A 14,046-nucleotide genomic window follows, 5' to 3' on the forward strand; every position below is an offset into this window, starting at 1 on the left:
GTCCCCCGTTGGTGCTCCCTTCACTAATAGAGATTGCCAACCCACTCATTAACAGCATCATAAATTCCTCACTGAACCATGGTCTGGTCCCCGAAGAATGGAAACTCGCAGCAGTCAAACCCTTGCAAAAAAAACTTCTACCGGACCCTTCTACCCTCACAAATCTTCGCCCCATTTCCCTACTTCCAGCTTTTTGCAAACTTACTGAGAAAGCTGTCAATAAACAACTCACTGCATTCTTGGAAGCCAATAACATCTGACATCCCAACCAAGCTGGCTTCAGAGCTCAGCATTCAACAGAATCAGCCTTAATCTTCTCCTCTGAAACCCTCCGTGCTGCAATAGATCAGGGAAAGAAAGCAGTCCTGATCCTGTTTGTTAGGGGGCACTAGGCTGTACGAGGGCACAGCCCGTCACGAACTACATTACCCAGAGGCAGTAGCGCCATGCGCGGCCGTGATCGGATCACTTCCGGGTCACGTGTGTGCGGCGCATATCTTCACGGAGACTGGGCAGGACGCTGCCGATTATTTTGTGTTACTGGCGTTTGGAGGTTTTGGACCGGAGGTGTACTGCGGCAGGTAAGGGTGCCATCGGCACCGTTCTCTGAGTACTTTTCGGAGCTCCTAATTACGACCGTTTGTGAAGCTAACAAACGGAGTTTCCTTGTTTTCTCTGGATCTTTCATTTTTGGAACTGTTTACTCGTTTGTGACTACTTGGTGGTGTAAACGCTTCCACGTGGAGGGGGAGCAAGATTCTTCATTGGGTACTTTAAGGCTATTGGTTGCCAAGTTAGTAACCTGGGTGCAAGGAGTCTCATATTGCCCTTGATGACTTGGAATGTACAAAGCTTCATTTGTGTTCATCAGTGATAAGGAAACCTTGCTACATTTATTGCTTCGATAAACATTTCATGTTGAGGAGTGACGTAACTCCAGGATTGACATATGACGATTGAAAGGTCTAATAGTGTTGCATGCAAATGATCACGGAAGGCATATTGCTCAAGAAAAACCTTCATGAAATACATGCTGTTCTTTTCTTTACAGGAGTTGTGTATGAATGAAGGGGTTCGTCTATACTAGACAGGTAGTGTGCTTTACCTATTGTTGAGGTGGTTATAATGTGTACGTGGAGAACTGTCTGATATCCCTCATTGTTGTTACAGCCTCCTGAAGTAGGAAGACTCCTTATACACAACTCCCATTTGAATGCCTATTTATTTTTCTTTACAGGTTAGTGGTAGTGTATACATATATACATTGTTATAGGGTAGAAGAACGTATATAGTGGTTAGTAATTGTTGGTTCTTCTCTCTTCTTGTGTCTTCTAAGGTCTCCCTCCCCGCTGTTCCCATCCTTTCCTTCCTGGCTTTATCCATCTTTCCCTCGCTTAACCATCCTTTAGTCTGCGTATTATGTATAGCAGATTTGGGGCGGTTTAGAGATGGATACTATTTGAGCATCGAACCAACCCTGAGGATTCGAACGGCCCTGGAACAGAATAATCGGCCCACGAATATCCTATCCTCCCGGTTGGGTCGAACTCGAATACAATGGCCACAATGGATGATGTAATGGCCGCTTTATCTTTGGTACAAGTAGAATTAGCAGCCTCTCGCAATGAAACGGCTGCATTACAAGCCAAGGTAGATAGGATGCAACGCAATCCTTTTGATATGGGAAGCACTTCACAAACTGCCTCTAATGCCATGGTAGTTGAAATCCCAACCCCGATTCCTTTAGCGCCACCTAAAAAATTCACGGGTGACACACATAAGGTGCAAGTGTTTTTATCGCAAGTGTTGTTACACTTTAATTGTAAGCCTAAGGTGTTTGCCACTAACCAAGCCAGGGTATCGTTTCTAATATCATATTTGGCAGGCGACGCAGCACAATGGGCCGTCCCATTGGTGAGAAATGAGGATAATCTACTACACGATTGGAATGCTTTCAGAGACGAATTCGAAAAGACATTTGATCGGCGTGCAGATACTTTTGCAGCAGATAGGGAGCTGATCGTCATCAAACAAGGGAATAAAGACCTGTTAACTTATGTGAACACGTTCAGAAGGTTGGTTACTGAAACTCAGTGGCCTGAAGATAAACAATCGGCAGTATTCTATCAAGGACTCAGAGAGGATCTGAAAGACTTAATAGCGCAAGTGGATCCTCAACCTCAAACCTGTACAGCGTTAATTGACCTTACTATGAGATTGGATCATAGAATGAGAGAACGCAAAGGTGAACATTTTAGGAAGGATAGATACCCAACCCGTTACGATAAGCCTAAGACGTTGGAGGCAGGGGCATCTTCCTCCGAACCTATGGAAATCGGAACAGTGAGAGCAGCATTAACAGGAGAAGAAAGGAAACATAGAAGATGGAACGGATTATGCCTTTATTGTGGGAAGAAGGGGCATTACCTTCGTGAATGCCCTGTTAAACCCAAATCAGGCCGTTCCAGATATAGAACCACTGCCGTAAATGCACAAATCCCGAAAGCTGAGTCGGGAAACTGAAAAGCTTGCGATGCAAAGAAGGGGAGTCGTCAAGCGTGTTAGGAATCCCTTCATTACAGAAGAACAACAGTGGGCCCAAAGAGCACTTTTTCATCGATATCGTCATATATGTGGATCAAGAACCATGTAGCACCCAAGCCATGGTAGACTCGGGAGCAACGGGGTGTTTCATGGACATCATGGAGGCCAAGCGTTTAGGTATTCCATTAGTGGATAAGATTGAACCAGAAACTGTACTTGCGGTAGATGGCAAGCAATTGGAAGCAGGCCCCATTCGACAAATCACTAAATCGTGTGTAGTGGAATGCCTACCAGGCCATCAAGAACATTTGTTGTTTAACATAATTTCCGCTCCATCTTATGGTTTAATTTTGGGTTTACCATGGTTGTCTATTCACAACCCAAACATCGATTGGGAAAAGAAAGCGCTGGTTCTATCTTCAGATTAATGTGCCACCAATTGTTGGACATCATCGGAATCATGCATCAGGAAGCCGCTACACATTGCCACTGCTGCAGAGAAAGATATTGAACTGCCTTCATGGTATGAACAATTTCCGGATGTGTTCTGTGATCAGAAAGCGGAGTCACTTCCACCCCACAGACCATACGATTGTAGAATAGATCTACAACCTGGATCAGTAGTGCGGTGTGGTTGGATATATGCTCTCACCGAACCAGAAAATATCCATTTACGAAAATATTTGGATAAATACTTGGAATTGGGGTTCATTCGTCCATCTGCATCACCAGCGGCATCTCCACTGTTTTTTATTCCCAAGGCAAATGGGGAATTAAGAACGTTTATAGACTTTAGAGCATTGAACTCTATCACTATCCGAAATCAATTTCCCTTACCATTGATAACAGTTTTGCTTGAACAGGTCAAAGGAGCAGTAATCTACAGGAAACTGGATTTACGTGGAGCATATCATTTGGTCCGGATGCGTCACGGCGACGAGTGGAAAACAGCCTTTAAAACAAGGTATGGCTTATTCGAATACCTTGTAATGCCCTTCGGGCTGTGCAATGCGCCAGCTGCATTTCAATTTTTCCTAAACGATGTCTTGAGGGAGTTTTTGGATAAATTCGTGATTGTCTACATAGACGATATCCTGGTTTATTCCACACATGAAGAACAACATGTACAACACGTGAGTCTCATTCTTCAGGCATTAAGAAAACACCATTTGTTTTGCAAACTTAGTAAATGCGAATTTCATGTGTCCACCGTAGAATTTCTGGGTGTAATTCTCACTCCGGTTGGTCAAGAAATGGCGGAAAGAAAAGTCAAAGCGATAGCAGAGTGGCCCAGTCCCAAGAACGTCAAAGACATCCAGCGTTTTATGGGATTCGCAAACTTTTACAGACGTTTCATTTCCAACTTCTCAGCTAAAGCTGCACCGCTCATCCATTTGACAAAGAAAAGTATTCCGTTTGTATGGACTTCAGAAGCTCAGGAAGCCTTTGAGGAATTAAAAACAGCGTTCACCTCTGCTTCTGTTTTAGTACACGCAAATCCAAGTCTTCCGTTCATTGTAGAGGCAGACGCATCAGATGTGGCCATGGGTGCGGTCCTTTCGCAAAGACACCAAGAAACAGGGCAACTACATCCAGTGGCATTTATGTCAAAGAAGTTCAATGCTGCTGAACAAAACTATACTATCACAGAGAAAGAGCTTCTCGCTATCAAAGAGGCCTTTGGAGAGTGGAGACACTGGTTGCTTGGAGCGCGACATGCCATTACCGTGTACACGGATCATCGTAATCTACAGTATTTGAGAACTGTTTGTCTTCTTACTCTTCGGCTTTTGCGGTGGATGACATTCTTTGAAGAGTACCATTTCATTGTAACCTTTCGTCCTGGGAGCCAGAACAAGAAAGCAGACGCTCTATCCAGGCAAGATTCTACCGTCAGTTCTGTGGTGCCCTCGGAAAGAGCAATCTTCGAGGAACACAAAGTGATAGGAGTGTTTCACACTGATCATTTCTTACAGGAAACAAGGAAGGGTCCTAATACATTTCATTGGAAAGATTGGTTGAAATACCATCCCGAATGGATCAAGAAACAAGGTGTGTACGTGAAAGGGAAGCAGTTACTCTTGCCCTCTTTACAATTACGCCGCACAGTGTTTCAGTGGTGTCATGAAGACCCTTGTGCTGGCCATCAAGGTGTTGATAAGACTTGCGAAAAGATCTTGAGGCAATTCTGGTGGCCGTCTCTGAGAAAAGATGTTCCAGAATGGATCAAAGAGTGCACAGTATGCGCGCAAAATAAACCTTTGACAGGGATACCACAAGGGTTGCTACAACCTCTACCCACACCTGAAGTGCCTTGGGAAAGCATATCCATGGATTTCATTGTAGGGCTACCTGCTGACAAAGGACATACCGTTATACTGGTAATCATTGATTATCTGACTAAGATGGGACACTTTGTGGCATGCAAAACACTTCCCACAGCAGGTCAATTGGCCAAGTTACTTATGGAGAACGTTGTGAGATTACATGGCTTACCAAAGGTAATAGTTTCAGACCGTGGCTCGCAATTCACTGCTAAATTCTGGAAAGCGTGGTGTTCGTCTTTGCATATCTCTTCAGCTTTGTCAACCAGTTTCCACCCGCAAACAGACGGCCAGACTGAACGGTTGAACAGAACATTGAAGCAGTATTTGAGATGTTACGTGGACTGCAATACAGACATGTGGGTGGAATGGCTTTGGTTGGCGGAAATAGCCTATAACAATGCACTTCACAGCTCTACGAAACACACACCATTCTACAGCACATATGGTTTTCATCCCAGGTTCATCCCTTTTAGTTCTCCTATTAGGGGTGATCGTGTCCCTGAAGTCAGAGATAGGATATCTGCAATTCAGAATGTTATTGCGAATACTAGGAAACATTTGGTGAATGCTAAGCTGATGTATAAAAAACAAGCTGATAAGCATCGTAAACAGGGGCCTGTGTATAAGAAAGGTGATCTGGTGTGGTTGTCCACAAGGAACATTCAATTCAGAAGGTATAGCATTTTTAATCCACGCTATATAGGTCCATTCCCTGTGGTTAAACATGTGAATCCAGTTGCTGTAAAGATTGCTCTACCTTCCCACATGAAGTTTTACCCTGTGTTCCATGTTTCGTTATTGAAATCTGCTGCTCGGCATGCTCGCGTGCAGCCTCCTTCCATGTGGGTGGATCAGGGGGAAGAGTACGAGGTTGCGAGGGTGCTGGATTCCAAAGTTAGCAGGGCTAAGCTGTGGTATTTGATTGCCTGGAAGGGCTATGGCGCTGAGGAGAACTCATGGGAACCTGCATCGGGAGTACATGCTCCCAGATTGGTTGCTGCCTTCTATCGTCGCCATCCAGGTACGCCATGTGCCTGTCTGTGCCCTCCGGGAGGGGGATGTACTGTTAGGGGGCACTAGGCTGTACGAGGGCACAGCCCATCACGAACTACATTACCCAGAGGCAGTAGCGCCATGCGCGGCCGTGATCGGATCACTTCCGGGTCACGTGTGTGCAGCGCATATCTTCACGGAGACTGGGCAGGACGCTGCCGATTATTTTGTGTTACTGGCGTTTGGAGGTTTTGGACCGGAGGTGTACTGCGGCTGGTAAGGGTGCCATCGGCACCGTTCTCTGAGTACTTTTCGGAGCTCCTAATTACGACCGTTTGTGAAGCTAACAAACAGCGTTTTCCTTGTTTTCTCTGGATCTTTCATTTTTGGAACTGTTTACTCGTTTGTGACTACTTGGTGGTGTAAACGCTTACATGTGGAGGGGGAGCAAGATTCTTCATTGGGTACTTTAAGGCTATTGGTTGCCAAGTTAGTAACCTGGGTGCAAGGAGTCTCATATTGCCCTTGATGACTTGGAATGTACAAAGCTTCATTTGTGTTCATCAGTGATAAGGAAACCTTGCTACATTTATTGCTTCGATAAACATTTCATGTTGAGGAGTGACGTAACTCCAGGATTGACACATGACGATTGAAAGGTCTAATAGTGTTGCATGCAAATGATCACGGAAGGCATATTGCTCAAGAAAAACCTTCATGAAATACATGCTGTTCTTTTCTTTACAGGAGTTGTGTATGAATGAAGGGGTTCGTCTATACTAGACAGGTAGTGTGCTTTACCTATTGTTGAGGTGGTTATAATGTGTACGTGGAGAACTGTCTGATATCCCTCATTGTTGTTACAGCCTCCTGAAGTAGGAAGACTCCTTATACACAACTCCCATTTGAATGCCTATTTATTTTTCTTTACAGGTTAGTGGTAGTGTATACATATATACATTGTTATAGGGTAGAAGAACGTATATAGTGGTTAGTAATTGTTGGTTCTTCTCTCTTCTTGTGTCTTCTAAGGTCTCCCTCCCCGCTGTTCCCATACTTTCCTTCCTGGCTTTATCCATCTTTCCCTCGCTTAACCATCCTTTAGTCTACGTATTATGTATAGCAGATTTGGGGCGGTTTAGAGATGGATACTATTTGAGCATCGAACCAACCCTGAGGATTCGAACGGCCCTGGAACACTGTTAGACCTGTCCGCGGCCTTTGAAACGGTGTCCCATACCATTCTGTTGGACCGTCTAGCCGCCGCAGGAATTGCCAGAACTGTACTGAGCTGGATAAAAAGCTTCCTTGCAAATAGAAGGCAAGTGGTGGTCCTAGGACAGTACAGGTCAGAAGAAAAGTTAGTAGGCTCTGGAGTCCCCCAAGGCTCCTGCCTGAGCCCCACACTTTTCAATATATATATGGCTCCACTTATAATCCTCATTTCATCTTTTGGCATAGATACCATTGCATACGCTGATGACACGCAGCTCATTCTGGTGCTAGAAAATGACACCTGTGAAGCCGAAACAAAGCTCCAAAACTGCCTTACCGCCACGTTTAAATGGATGAACCTAAATCATCTCAAGTGCAATACTGGGACAACTGAAATTCTACCCTTCGGCAAAGGAAATACCTTCAACCCTACATCCTGGTGGCCTGAGGACGCCATTGCCCCCCCAAGTACTGCCTCCGCAGTCCATAACCTAGGGATCAGATTTGACCCCTCCCTGAGCTTCAAACAACAAGCCACTGCCGTAACAGGGACCTGCTTCGGAATCATTAAAGGGCTCAGGAAATTTTTCGACCTCATTCCCATCTCCGCAAGGAAAACGGTCGCTTTAGCCCTCATTACCGCCCGCATCGACTATTGTAATAGTCTTTATGCAGGGACAAACAGAGAAGTCAGCCACAAATTACAAATTGTACAACATGCTGCAGCCAGACTAGTGTTAGGATGGAAAAAGAGAACCTCGGCCACAGCAGCAATGAACATCCTACACTGGCTGCCCATCTACAAAAGGGTGCTCTTCAAAATTCTACTGATCACTTTCAGGGCTTTCAATAGAAATGGACCAAACTACATAAAGAAAATGTTCAAGCACTATAGCCCCACGCGTTGCCTCAGGTCCCAAAGGGCTAATCTTCTCACTATTCCCAAATTTAGACTTAAGACGAAAGGAGGAAAATCCCTGGCGGTACTAGGCTCCAAGGCCTGGAACCTTCTTCCCTCTCATCTCCGTCAAATCCCCACAGAAACAAATTTCAGAAAGGCTCTCAAAACCTGGATCTTCACTCTCTCCGAACAGCAATGTAAAAACCTAGTCTAGACACCCCTTTCTCTCCATAACTACCAGGGTCCTAAATCTCTTCTATAGCGCAAAGATGCTCCTTGGAGTGCAACCTGCGCTTTACAAAAACCCCATCACATCACATCACATAAATTACTATTCCCACTCCACCAAGTATAAACTCAGGGAAGGTGCTGGACATTAAACCCATATAAATTACTATTCCCACCCCACCAAGTATAAACTCAGTGAAGGTGCTGGACATTCAACCCATATAAATTACTATTCTCACTCCACCAAGTATAAACTCTGAGAATGTGCTGGACACTAAACCCATATATATTACTATTCCTACTCCACCAAGTATAAAGTCAGGGAAGGTGCTGGACATTCAACCCATATACATTACTATTCTCACTCCACCAAGTATAAACTCTGAGAATGGGCTGGACACTAAACCCATATAAATTACTATTCTCACGCCACCAAGTATAAACTCTGAGAATGTGCTGGACACTAAACCCATATATATTACTATTCCTACTCCACCAAGTATAAAGTCAAGGAAGGTGCTGGACATTCAACCCATATAAATTACTATTCTCACTCCACCAAGTATAAACTCTGAGAATGTGCTGGACACTAAACCCATATAAATTACTATTCTCACGCCACCAAGTATAAACTCTGAGAATGTGCTGGACACTAAACCCATATAAATTACTATTCCCACTCCACCAAGTATAAAGTCAGGGAACTTGCTGGGCAGTAAAGCCATATAAATTACTATTCCAACTCCACCAAGTATAAAGTCAGGGAAGGTGCTGGACATTCAACCCATATAAACTACTATTCCCACTCCACCAAGTATAAACTCTGAGAAGGTGCTGGACACTAAACCCATATAAATTACCATTCCAACTCCACCAAGTATAGAGTCGAGGAAGGTGCTGTACATTCAACCCATATAAATTACTATTCCAACTCCACCAAGTATAAAATCAGGGAAGGTGCTGGACATTCATCCCATATAAATTACTATTCCCACTCCACCAAGTATAAAGTCAGGGAAGGTGCTGGACACTAAACCCATAAAAATTACTATTGCCACTCCACTAAGTACAAACTCAGTGAAGGTGATGGACACTAAACCCATATAAATTACTATTCCCACTCCAACAAGTATAAACTCAGGGAAGGTGCTGGACATTAAACCCATATAAATTACTATTCCCACTCCACTAAGTAAAAACTCAGGGAAGGTGCTGGACATTCAACCCATATAAATTACTATTACCACTCCACCAAGTATAAACTCTAAGAAGGTGCTGGACACTAAACCCATATAAATTACTATTCCAACTCCACCAAGTATAAAGTCATGGAAGGTGCTAAACATTCAACCCATATAAATTACTATTCCAACTCCACTAAGTATTTATTCAGGGAAGGTGCTGGACAGTAAACCCATATAAATTACTATTCCAACTCCACTAAATATTTATTCATGGAAGGTGATGGACATTAAAACCATTTAAAATATTTTTTGGATAGATATTCATTTTTTTAAATATTATTTTTTTAATAATAATAACTAAATTACTAATTCAAAATTTCATTTAGAAATTTAATTTTAATTTAATTTACCTAAATGTGTATTTTGAAAATAATTTAGAAATTTAGAATAATAAAAAAATATTAAAATACATCATTTCTTTTTACTAATTTAACATTTCTTAAATATTTTTTTTAATTAATTATTATTAATATTTTTTAATAAAAATGCACACCATACACCCCTAAAATAAGAAATGACACTTCTAATACAACAACCATTTAAACACTTTATCTAATTTAAATTTTCTTTTTGTTAAAAGATTCACTTATTTTAATACTCACCATCCTATTCCCCTAAAAACCCACAACACACCCGTAAAATATATTTCAGAATTTAATTCAAAATACAATTTTTTTTATTTTTAATCATCATATATTTTAAAACACTCCCCACCCTATTCCCCTAAAAACCCACAACCTGCTCCTAAAACATATGTTTCACAAATTTATAATTTAAAAATATTTTTTTAAATTTTAAATAATTTCAAAATTTTAATTTAAAAAAATTGAAAACACTTCCCACCCTATTCCCCTAAAAACCCACAACCCGCTCCTAAAACATATGTTTCACAAATGTATAATTTAAAAATATTTTTTAAATTTTACATTAATTTCAAAATTTTAATTTAAAAAATTTGAAAACACATCCCACCCTATTCCCCTAAAAACCCACAACCCGCTCCTGAAATTTATTATACATTTTTACCTAATTTTGTTTAATTAATTAAATGTTTATATATTTAATAACATAAAATAACATACCTAAAAATTATTTTAGACAAAAAAATGACTCTTGCAACATTAGAAACCGTCTACATTTCACAAATCAATATTCTAACACTCTACATTTTGACTTTCGATATATATTCTGACGCTCTATATTTTGACTTTCAATATTTTTAACTAATACAAATAAACAATATTTTAAACACTCAGTATAAACTCCTCGATATTTTTGACTTCGATATATCACTTAAAAATCAATAAAACTGACATTGATATTACTTACCTCAATATTACTGCCATCTCGATATTCTGGAGTCGATATTCTGTCCAGTTGATATTAAAAACTCGAGATTTAGACTGCACACCCCTGAGTCTAATATAATACTAGGGCTAGCTTTGCATTTTTTTTATGCATGGCAAACTCGACCCAAAGGTATTGAAGGGATTTACATGAGCACCATGTACAATAAATATGGACATATTCATTTTTTGGTTGGCACAGGGAGATTAAGGGGCAAATTTACAACAGAATAGCAGAGTGCTGCGTTGAGCGCTGTGTTATGCCACAATTGGTACCGCCGCGCTCCAACATTCTGAAAACACAGGGAAGCGCCTTATTTACAATATTACAGCACACCCCAGCATTTCCCCTAGCGCTGGTGCTAAATTTAGCTGACTCATGGCAATGCAGGCACCCTTGCACCATGCATCACTAATGGCGATTTGTAACTTCTGCCCATATAGAAGTTGTAACTCATCCTTATTTAATGATTGTTAATGTGCAGGAAGACATCCCTAATGCAGCACACATAGAAACAGCAAAAACGAGGAGAAATTAATAATTTTTCCTCGCTGCACCAGTTTAAGACCAGGTATTCCCTGATCTTATTTTTGGCACTGCCCCATATTTACGCCAGCCTTGTAAATAGGTGACAGCGTCAAAAAGTTATGGTTGGTGTGGCGGAATGCCCACTGCAACACCCATTGCCTACCCCTTTCATGCTACGTGCTGCATGAAAGGGGCATTATTTACAAGGCATCGGTAAGCTACGTTAAGTGGCTCAACACCACCATGTTAATAAGGCAAAGGCGTTATCGCCACCAGGTCCAGACTAGCCGTAGTGGGCACCGGGCGTTTCCCTGGTGGGCCGCCAGGGTGGGGCCCGGTTTTTGGCCCCTGGTGACTCAGCCACACCCCCTTTGTCCCCCATGGGGAGCTGGTGGAGCAGTTTCTCAGGGACTGTTTCAGGTTCCCAGTTGAGCCCTGATCACCACCAGAATTTCAAACAAAAGTGATGTTCTGGTGGCGATAAGTCATTGTAAATATTCCCTTAGGTGATTTACTCAGAATCACAGGATTTTGAGCTGACACAGAGACTAGAGCCTGGCTCCCTAGCTCCAAAGTCAGCAGCTCTGGCCTTCCTCATCACATCCTCTCCGCTGAGCTTTGTTATCTCAGGCAACGCTAAGAGCTGTGTAACATGAGGCATAAGTCTGAAGTATCAGTTGTCACTGACAATTGTGTAACCTGAGGGATACTTCTGGCATGTCTGTCACTGAGACTGTGTAAGGTGAGAAATCGTTCTGACATGTTAGTAGCACAGATAGATGTTGAACCTAAGGGATAGGTCTGGCACGTCATTAGTACTGAGAGGTGTGTAACCTGAGTGATAGTCTGATAGTCTGTCATGTCAGGTGTTGCTAAGAGATGTTAACCTGAGTGATAGGTCTTGCGTGTCAGTAGTACTGAGAGCTGTGTATAGTTCTGCATGGCAGTTACTAATTGCAAGGATATGATTTTATTCAACTGATCTTATGTGGCTCCAGTGACCCCATTCTCTGGGGCCAAAAGTTGAGGGGGCAGCACAGCCCCCTTCCCGAGCCCTTTTAGGCCCCGGAGACCCCATCCTCTGGGACTGAATTCTAATAATAAAAGGAGGTGGAATGATGCCACCCCCTACATGCCTTATTAGGCCACTGGGACCCCCATCTTCTGGGGCTGAATTACATTTTTAAGGGGAGGGGGCATGCGGTCCCCCTCCGTGAGCCTACTCACGCTCCAGGGACCTTATCACCTAGGGCCAAAAGTGGGAATCCTAGTGCCCACCCGGGGCACCCTCAAACCAAAAGTTGGGGTCTGCTGTAGGAGCCCCATGGCCCACACAACACAGCCTCCTCCCCCATAGTGTGGGAGCCAGTATTGCTCCCACCCAGCAGGAGCAGTCATTTTTGCTTTCTTTCCCAGGGGAGGGAGCAATATGTGTTTCTCTGCCCGCATCAGGGCAGGTAGGGAAATAGAAGCTCCCAATCGGCCTGAACATTTTTAAATCTCCCACCAGCTGGGAGCTGACATGCATTTACTGCCCATGGTGATGCAGGCAGGAAAGGCATGCATGCTCCACCTGGAAGGAGATTTGAAAATGCTCCCACCAGCCAGGAGCAAATATGTTTTTTCTGCCTGCATTGATGCAGACAGGGAAACTACCATGTCCCGGGGGTGGGCTCCCTGGAACAGAGTACTTGAGCTGACCCTAGGGGATGAGGTCCTTGGGGCTTAGGGAGGGGGCAACGTTCCATCCTTTAACGTTAAAGGCGTCTTTTAAGAAGGCCCATATTTAGGCCCAGTGGAAGGGGTCCCCAGTGCATAACAAGGCTCTGGGAGGGGGGACCTGCACCCCCTCCACTTAAGTAATGTGTTGGGCCTGGGGGATGGGGAACCCAGGGTCGCCATTGGCTTGGGGAGGGGCCCATGTGCCCACTCCCCTTAAATAATGGATTTGGCCCTGGGGGATGGGTCCCAGGGGTGCAAAATGGGCTCTAGTAGAGGGTCCCTACTCGCAGCCCACTCCGCAAATATTTAAGTTTTTAATTGTAGAATGCCATTTTCTTTTTTTTTTTTTCTTTTTTTGTGGTGTGATACCTCATTGCTCCCACATAGTGGGTGCAGATATTTTTTCTTGCTCTAACTGGGAGGGAGCACTTTGTGTTTCCATGCCCACATCAGTGTGGGCAGGGAAACAGAAGTCTGCTCCTACTTGGCGAGAACATGTTTAAATCCACCATCAGCTGGGAGCAAACATACCTCTTTGGCCCGCGCTGCTGTAGGCAGGGAAAGCATGTTTGCTCCTGCCAGGCAGGAGATTTGAAAAATGCTCTTGACAGGCAGGGTGGGCTCCTAAGGACAGAGTACTTGAGGCAGCCTTGTGGTATGTGGTGCCCTGGGCCTTAAGAGGCTCAGGGTGGTGGGGTCAGTGTACAACACCCTTTATAGTTATTTTTGTCCCTGAGGGATGAGGTCCCCATGGCCTTTTGACCCTCTGGTAGGGGAGCTTCACAGCCCCTTCCCAATTTTATTAATTTGGCCCTTTAGGAGTGGTCCCCAGGGCCTTTTAAGGCTTGGGGAGGTGGGCCACCTGCCCCCTACCCTTATTTATGATTTCAGCCATGGAGAGATGTGGTACCTGGGACTTAACAAGGCTCAGGAGGGGGGCCTTAATATTTAGGCTCGGGAGGATGGGGTCATGGGGCAGTCATTGGCTCGGAGAGTG

The sequence above is a fragment of the Lissotriton vulgaris genome, chromosome 6 (genome assembly GCF_964263255.1).
Source record: "Lissotriton vulgaris chromosome 6, aLisVul1.2, whole genome shotgun sequence".
Classification (NCBI taxonomy): domain Eukaryota; kingdom Metazoa; phylum Chordata; class Amphibia; order Caudata; family Salamandridae; genus Lissotriton; species Lissotriton vulgaris.